This window comes from Dermochelys coriacea, chromosome 1 (genome assembly GCF_009764565.3).
Source record: "Dermochelys coriacea isolate rDerCor1 chromosome 1, rDerCor1.pri.v4, whole genome shotgun sequence".
In the NCBI taxonomy this organism is placed as follows: domain Eukaryota; kingdom Metazoa; phylum Chordata; order Testudines; family Dermochelyidae; genus Dermochelys; species Dermochelys coriacea.
In genome coordinates, this window is record NC_050068.2 from 286,194,131 (window position 1) to 286,203,056 (window position 8,926).

The following is an 8,926-nucleotide window of genomic DNA, read 5'->3' on the forward strand; positions in this document are numbered from 1 at the left end:
CTCTCCAAAAATATAGGGATTGTATTGATAAAGAACAGTTTCAGAGTAGCAGTCGTGTTAGTCTGTATTTGCAAAAAGAAAAGGAGTACTTGTGGCACCTTAGAGACTAACAAATTTATTTGAGCATAAGCTTTCATGAGCTACAGCTCACTTCCTGTAGTTCACGAAAGCTTATGCTCAAATAAATTTGTTAGTCTCTAAGGTGCCACAAGTACTCCTTTTCTTTTTATTGATAAAGAAAACACTGAGCTTAGAACTGAAATTCATTTAACTAATTTTATTAAAAGTGGACAAATTTAGTTATAGTACAAAACTACTCGTTAAAGCAATATTCAATAACTATTGCTTTATTATTTTTTAACTTTACCCCCCCCCAAGCTGGGTCATACACAACTTTTATACTTATAGTTTTCAAAACAAAAAACAAAAAAACCCACCAGACAAGACAATCTAACTTGAGTATTTTCCAAACAAGCCGACTACAGGATCAGCTTCAAAATTATATTCCCTAATCCTTTCTCTCATCGTGGGCCTTCAGAATCACCAGATTTTCTTTGCAGAGTGCTGGCACCAAATAGGTTTATTAGAATATTGCGCTTCTTCTAAAGAATTGCCATTGAGACAGTATGTTGCAGTAACATAATCTTGACAGATAGGATCAAAGGGGAGGCACAAGTACCATTTATGCAGCATAAGTTCTGGAACCATAAACATCTTGTACAGTAAATGTAGACAACTGGACAAAAGCACCAGAGTCTTTAATGTCTACTCCTGAAGGCATTCTGTGCCCCCCCCCAAAAAAAATTATGTGCCAAAAAAAATTAAAAAGTATGCACATAATATTTAAAAATTCTGCAAAATTCTGAAAATTTTATTTATCAAATAAATGTGGAGGCTCCAGCGTGGCATTTGGGAGCACAGGCCACTGACTGCACAGAGGTGGGAGATCACTGTACAGCTCCCCCCATCCAGGATATGGACTCAGTAGTGAGGCTGCACCCAACCCTGACACAGCGCAAGGATTCGGCCTGCTCCAGGAGCAACCCCCCCCCCCCGCCCCCACGTCTGTGCCAGGTGCACCAGGTGCAGGCAGGCAGGCTCAGCAAGGCATGATCCAACTGGGGAGGGGCTTAGTGTGGGGTGATCCAGGTGTGGGTTGAGGGTTCTGTGTGGTTGCAGGTGGCTCAGTGTGGGATCTGGGTGTGGGGGGGATCTGGATGTACAGGGGCTTGTTGGGTGGTTCTGGGTGCAATGGTAATGGGACTCTGCAGGAGGGTCCAGATGAAGGTGGTTGGGGCTCAGCAGGGGGGTCTTGATGTAGGGGGGATAGAGCTCAGCAGGGGGGTCTAGGTATGGGGGGACCCAAAGGGGGGTCCAGCTGCTGTGGGAGTGGGGGCCTAGTGGGATGGGGATCTGGGTACCGGTGGCTCATTGGGGTGGTTCAGCTGCAGGGGGAGTGGGGCTTATCGGCGGGGGGGGGTGAGGATTGGTGGGAGGGTCTGGGTATGAGGGGATCGGGATGCATGTGGATTGGGTGGTGGGGAGCAGCTCCCTGTACAGGGATCCCTCCCCCTGCAGCTGAGGAGCTATGGTTGCAGGAAGCAGGGGTGGAAGGGTAGTTTGCAGAGCTTTCTGCAGCAGGGAGAAATCTGAGGGTGAGTCTGACCCAGCCCTGGATGCCATGCAGGGGAAGAAGAAGTCCCATCCTCCCCAGCCCAGTCAGGACTAGCAGCTGAGCCTGGCACACGGTAGGGAGCCAGGTCTTCCCCAGTCTTGCCCCCTACCCCACAGTGATTTACCTCTCCCGGCTGCTCTGGGCACCTGAAATATACTGTTGTGGAGGGTCGCATGATCGTTCTTGTGGCTTCCCTTTGCTTCCCCATCAGAAATCTGCAGGGGACATAAATTCTGCACATGTGCAGTGGTGCAAAATTCTCCCAGGAGTACAATAGATATGAAAATGGAAATGTTGTCAGTGTTACTGATTTCATCATACATGAAAATGGCTTTTTAAAATCAGTTTCCTACTCCATAATATGCCTGTTAAAATTGATTGAGATGGTTATTCTCCAGCTAGTACACTACAAGCACCATTGCATCCACTGCCATTTCTTTTTATTGGTCTTTTTTTAGGACTCTACTCGTGCTCTGACAATTGGTATTGACTACATTGGTGCCATTTCTGAAGGTTGCAAATTGTTCAGCTCTGAAGGTTTGCAACATTTTTTTTTTTGGCATGCATTCTTTGAGCTCCTTATCAAAGTGTTTGAAGTCTTATCTCCATTTTAAACAGGACTTCTCACCATGGTTGTGAAACTCTTTCAGTAATCCTGTATTTCTTAATTTCTTCTTTCCAAACTTTTCAGGTCATCTTTTCCCTCCCTTATCCAAGTGGCTATATCTGTCATAGCATTACTTGTATAGTAACTTTTAGGGATTTATGGTAATGTGTTTGTAGAGGCTCCAGAATCCCCCTGCACTGTTGATCATAGGCACTGACTCCGTGGGTGCTCTGGGGCTGGAGCACTCAGAGATAAAAAATAGTGGGTGCTGACAGCCCCCCCAATTAGCTGCTCCTCCTCCCTCCTAGCACTCCCATCCACCGTGGATCAGCTGTTCAGCAGCATGCAGGAGGCGCTGGGGAGGAAGGGGGAGGAATGAGGCAGGGTGGGGGTGGGACTTGGGGGGAGGGGTGGAGTGGGAGCAGGGCCTGGGGGCAGAGCAGAGTCTAGCACAGCCCCCCCCCCGGCAACTCAGAAAGATAGCACCTCTGCTGTTGATGATCTGTGGAATATGTATGATCTTCTAACTCATTTATAGTTTCAGGTTCACTGGATGATCATCACATACATGCTTATCAGTCCCATGCAGAGAATCTATGCCTTGCAAATAATTATTTTTATATGTAAACTTGCATGGGGTCTCTGGAATACCCCAGCATCTTCCATTTCTCTGACAGCATTTTTCATTGTTACATTTCAAGATAACTGAAACTGATGAGATTATATAGTGTTATTTTGACAAATCAAATTTGCAGAATTTTTAATGTTTTGACGCAGAATTCCCCCAGATGTAGTATATTTATCTGTACTGATTAAGGTTAAAGTCAAGCTTAGGAGAGGGGACAGTAAACAAAACTTCTCCACCTTCTGGTAGTCATAGGTAATACCATTGTTTTACTTTAATGATCCAAGATGATTTATTAAAGTAGGTTTCAGAGTAGCAGCCGTGTTAGTCTGTATTCGCAAAAAGAAAAGGAGTACTTTTGGCACCTTAGAGACTAACAAATTTATTAGAGCATAAGCTTTCGTGAGCTACAGCTCACTTCATCGGATGCATTTGGTCCGATGAAGTGAGCTGTAGCTCATGAAAGCTTATGCTCTAATAAATTTGTTAGTCTCTAAGGTGCCAAAAGTACTCCTTTTCTTTTTATTAAAGTAGTAGGCACTTTATCAAGAGATCAATACTTTGGATTGTTTAAAGAAGTTATAATTCAGCGAAGCATGAAAATTTCTTTGCAACAAATATAGACTAATTTAAAAGATACAGTCTGTTCCCAAAAGAAGAAAAGGTGCTCAGATACTGCAAGGATGAGCATTGCATAAGCTCCTGAACAGAAAAGAACCAATTGTTCAGACAGGACATTCACCTCCAGGGGACTTTTCTGAACAGTTTGTACCACTCATGCAAAACTAAGAGCCACAAGGAACCCTTTGGGACTTATTCTTCAGGTTTTGTAATACATTTTATGGGAGAAATTGTTCACAATCTATAAATTGAAGATGGAAACTGCTTTTAGTGAGGAAACAATATTGGCAGGTAAAGAATTTTTTAAATGCTTTTCCTTATAGAAGGAAAAACAATTTGAAAACTCTTTGTTTATCTCCAAACTGAAGAGTAGATTTCTTGTAGGCTTATTATACCCTCTAGGATAAGCAGTTCTGAATCCTTTGCCATTCTGTGTCATCACTCCTCACATGCAGTGACACACACAAGGCTGCATTTCAAGTTTTACAGCTTAAGACTCTGAAGCCTTTTCCCTCAGTTTCCTAGCAGCCACCGAATTTGACAGGGGATTTCCTGAGCAACTGATAAAACAAGGAACTTTTGCCCCAACAGTTTCTCACTCCCACCTGTCTGCATTTACAGATCAAGCCCCTGCAGGGGTTGAAGACATTGCTCAGGGTTTCCTTCTCTCCAGCTGCCCCAGGATGGTAAATCCTGTACTTCAGGGATTTGAAAAGAGACCTGCTGGTGGAAGGAGAAATTGGGAAGCCATGTGTGAGATGGAGGGGAACAGAGGGAGAAGGATAGAAAATACAGTAAAGGGTATTAATAGAAAAGACTAAACAGAAAGCTTCAGGATAAATGCTGTTTTCTGCCATGCATTTATTGTAACTTGTCCCAGTTTTATTGTGAGGGGAGGGAAGCAAGTGAATATAAGGTGCTCTTGACTGGGAATAGGAAGTGGCAGTCCGGGCACCACTTTCTCCTCAGCTACCAAGGCCTTTCCCTTCTCCTCCAACGCTCCCAGCCACCCTAAACTGTTCCCCTGACAACTGTCACAGTTTTTCACTTTGAAAATGTGCTCAAACTCTTAGAAAAGTTCCCTTGGCCAGTGCTTGTAAAAGCACTTTTCCCTTCTATAGCCTCCCATCCAAAGATCTAGTCTATATAGGTACTTCTATCATGGTTAGCCCCGTGGTATCTGAGCTCTTTACTGTAGTGCACTAAGGAACATGACTACACATCTGTCACTTGTATGATCTCCAATTCTTACTGTATTATTATTAATAATTATTATCAGTTGTGCTCCACAGTGGTATTACTCAAGACAACACTCTGGCATGTCTTATTTATTACATGAAATAAAGTATTTAAAAGTTGACTATTAAATTAGATAATTATTGCCTTATGTAAGAAGGTACTTGGTTGGGATCTGCATAACTCAATTTGCAATGTAGCCACCCCAAAGTCATATTACATATGACTATACCTATACACCGATTTTTATAGACCATTGGTAGGGTATTCCACTTTATTAACATGCAACATGGATAGTTACATCTGCTTACTAAAAGACACTGTACCCAACCAAAAATTGACCTATCCTAAAGCAGTTTTAAAAACTAGGAAATGGACAGATTAGAAATCCTTTTTCAATCATAGTTCTTAAGCAATGTGGGTAGAGACATTGTCTAGGTATTCTCAGTGTTTTGGAACAGAATTGAATTCAGTTGTATGTTTTCTTTTCCAAGCCATGTTTCCTAAAGTGCTTTACAAAGCAATGAGTTGCAGCAGATACTGGTGCTGCAATGAGTGTGTGGACAAATGAAAGCAACCATTATGTGCACACTGATAGCTCACATACAGTCTTGGGCTCTAAAATATTATGTTGAGAGAGGGAAGGTTGGACACTAAGATTATCATCTACTCCTTTTAAAATGTGCTTTATCTTCTGCTGGAAGCCTGGAAGAGCCACTAAAATGGAATCAACCAATCTTGTGAACCAGATAGCATTTTTCTTTTCTTTCATGAGTCATATCTTGAGCAAAATTCTGCTCTTAAAGATCAGGAAGTGAGTGCAAGTTTTGGTTTCCCCTTATACAGCACGATCATGTGCATCTTAACATTCAAGCGTTCCCTTCTATAACTCTGCTGCTGTAACTCATTGCTGGCAATGTAGAGTCACTGTCTTTCTTTTGTGGCCTTATTTTAACTTATGGTATGTGTAGCAAGGTGAAGTGGCCTCCCTCAGAACTGGAGAATGAGGGACCACTATACTTGGCCTAGTGTGCACAGCCAGTCCATCCTGCCCCCCCTTGCTGGAAGTATGAGGGCAGGATGGGAAGTACAAAAGGAGAGCCCTGGAGCAGTTGGGGCTGGGCTATGTGTGGAGCACATGTCTCTTCCAGGGAGCAGAGTTAGGGTTGCCAGGTGTCTGGTTTTTGACCGGAATGTCCAGTCAAAAAGGGACCCTGGCGGCTCCGGTCAGCACTGCTGACCAGGCCATTAAAAGTCAAGTCGGTGGTGCAGCAGGGCTAAGGCAGGCTCCCTGCCTGGCATAGCGCCATGCGGCTCCCAGAAGCAGTGGCATATCCCCACTTTGACACCTATGCAGCCAGGGGGCTCCACACTGCCCCCACCCCAAGTGCCAGTTCTGCAGTTCCCATTGGCTAGGAACCATGGCCAATGGGAGCTGCAGGGGCAGCACGCAGAGCCGCCTGGCCACACCTACATGTAGGAGCTGGAGCGGGGATATGCTGCTGCTTCCGGGAGCTGCCTGAGGTAAGCGCTGCCCAGAGCCTTCACCCCGACCCGCTCCCGTGTCCCAGCCCTGGTCCCCCTCCCACCCTCCAAACCCCTCGGTCCCAGCCCAGAGCACCCTCCTACACCCCAACCCCTTCATCCCCAGCCCCACCCCAGAGTCTGCACCCCCAGGCGGAGCCCTCACACACCCCTGTATCCCAACCCTCTACCCCAGCCCAGAGCCCCCTGCTGCACCCCAAATCCCTCATCCGTGGCCTCACACCAGAGCCTGCACCCCCCCAGCCGGAGCCCTCACCCCCTCCCACATCCCTCAGCCCATAGCCCCCTCCTGCACCCTGAACTCCTCATTTCTGGCCCCACCCCAGAGCCTGCACCCCCAGCTGGAGTGAGTGAATGTGGGGAGAGCGAGCGACAATGGGAGAGGGGATGGAGTGAGCAGGGAGGGTGTGCTCGGAGAAGGGGCAGGGTGTGGGCGGGGCAAGGGTGTTAAGTTTTGTGCGAGTAGAAAGTTGGCAACCCTAAGTGGAATCCTCTCCAGGATCCTGGACCAGCTCCTGAGTGGACCAACACCTTGCAGTCGGAGGAGACATGAGGACCCTGAGGAGGGACTGCAGTGGCTGCTGCTTGACTGTGAGGTGATGAGACCAAGCCCCCACTTAACGGAGCCTCCGTGACTAAGTGAGGTAGGAAGTAGCCTAGGAGAGCCGGACCTTGAGCCAGTTGCACTGCTGAGAAGTGAGCCAGCCTGGTTCAGTGGCTTTGCCTAGTGACCCAGTGGTGAGACTGCCCAGCACTGAGTAAGAGCCCGGGTCCCTCTGGATCTCCCTCCCCCTGCCATCCCACACCTGGGGTGGCTGCACTGAGAGGCCTGTACATATAGACTGTTGATTACTGTCTCCCCGAGCCTGGAGGCTGTGGGCTAAAGACTGTTTGTGCTCTGCTCTGCCCAGAAGGCCAAAGCCCCACTATAATTAGGCATTTTGCACCTGCCCCAGACAAGAGGCAGTGGATTAACAGACTCTTTAGGCTCTGCCCTGCCCAGAGGGCCAGAGCTTCCGCACTGTACTATTTTTCCCCTCTGTGTAGTGAGGCAGAGTGGCCTCCCTCAGAACTCGAGAGCAAGGGACCACTACAAATGGCAGAGTGTGTTCCTTACTCCATTCTCAAACCTACAGTAGCACCAAAAGCAACAGCCACTGGGGCATCAGAAGAGATACGTTTCTGAGCTTGAGTGGCAATGAGAACTTGTATTTAGGCAGTTTCTCCATCCTATAAAGCCAAATTATCCTGTGTATGCTGACAGAAATTAGTTTATTTCAGAGGAAGGTACAAAATGTTCCTGGTGTATTCATTTCATTTACAAGTAGACTTGACAGAATTTGGTTTTTATTTTTTATAATTTTGACAAATCCTATCAATGTTTATTTTAAAACAATTTATGTTTTCACAGTCGTGCAAAATTGTGCATTTTAAGCATTTTTTTCTATTTGTATCCATTTAAATGTTCACAGTTATGGGAAATTATGGGGTTTTCAGATAGTAGAAGAGGTCAGACAACTATTAAATGACAGTAGGTGTTGACAGGTTTCAGAGTGGCAGCCGTGTTAGTCTGTATTCGCAAAAAGAAAAGGAGTACTTATGGCATCTTAGAGACTAACAAATTTATTTGAGCATAAGCTTTCATGAGCGACAGCTCACTTCATCGGATGTATTCGGTGGAAAATACAGTGGGGAGATTTATGTACACAGAGAACATGAAACAATGGCTGTTACCATACACACTGTAAGGAGAGTGATCACTTGTGCTATTACCAGCAGGAAGCGGGGGAGGGAAGGAGGAAAACCTTTTGTGGTGATAATCAAGGTGGGCCATTTCCAGCAGTTAACAAGAACATCTGAGGAACAGTGGGTGGGGAGGGAGAAATAACATGGGGAAATAGTTTTACTTTGTGTAATGACCCATCCACTCCCAGTCTCTATTCAAGCCTAAGTTAATTGTATCCAGTTTGCAAATCATTTCCAATTCAGCAGTCTGTCGTTAGAGTCTGTTTTTGAAGTTTTTTTTGTTGAAGGATAGCCACTCTCAGGTCTGTAATCGAGTGACTGGAGAGATTGAAGTGTTCTTCGACTGGTTTTTGAATCTTATAATTCTTGACGTCTGATTTGTGTCCATTTATTCTTTTACGTAGAAACTGTCCAGTTTGACCAATGTACATGGCAGAGGGGCATTGCTGGCACATGATGGCATATATCACATTGGTAGATGCGCAGGTGAATGAGCCTCTGATGGTGTGGCTGATGTGATTAGGTCCTATGATGGTGTCCCCTGAATAGATATGTGGACACAGTTGGCAACGGGCTTTGTTGCAAGGATAGGTTCCTGGGTTAGTGGTTCTGGTGTGTGTGGTGTGTGGTTGCTGGTGAGTATTTGCTTCAGGTTGGGGGGCTGTCTGTAAGCAAGGACTGGCCTGTCTCCCAAGATCTGTGAGAGTGATGGGTCGTCCTTCAGGATAGGTTGTAGATCCTTGATGATGCGTTGGAGAGGTTTTAGTTGGGGACTGAAGGTGATGGCTAGTGGCGTTCTGTTATTTTCTTTGTTGGGCCTGTCCTGTAGTAGGTGAGTTCTGGGTACTCTCCTGGCTCTGTCAATCTGTTT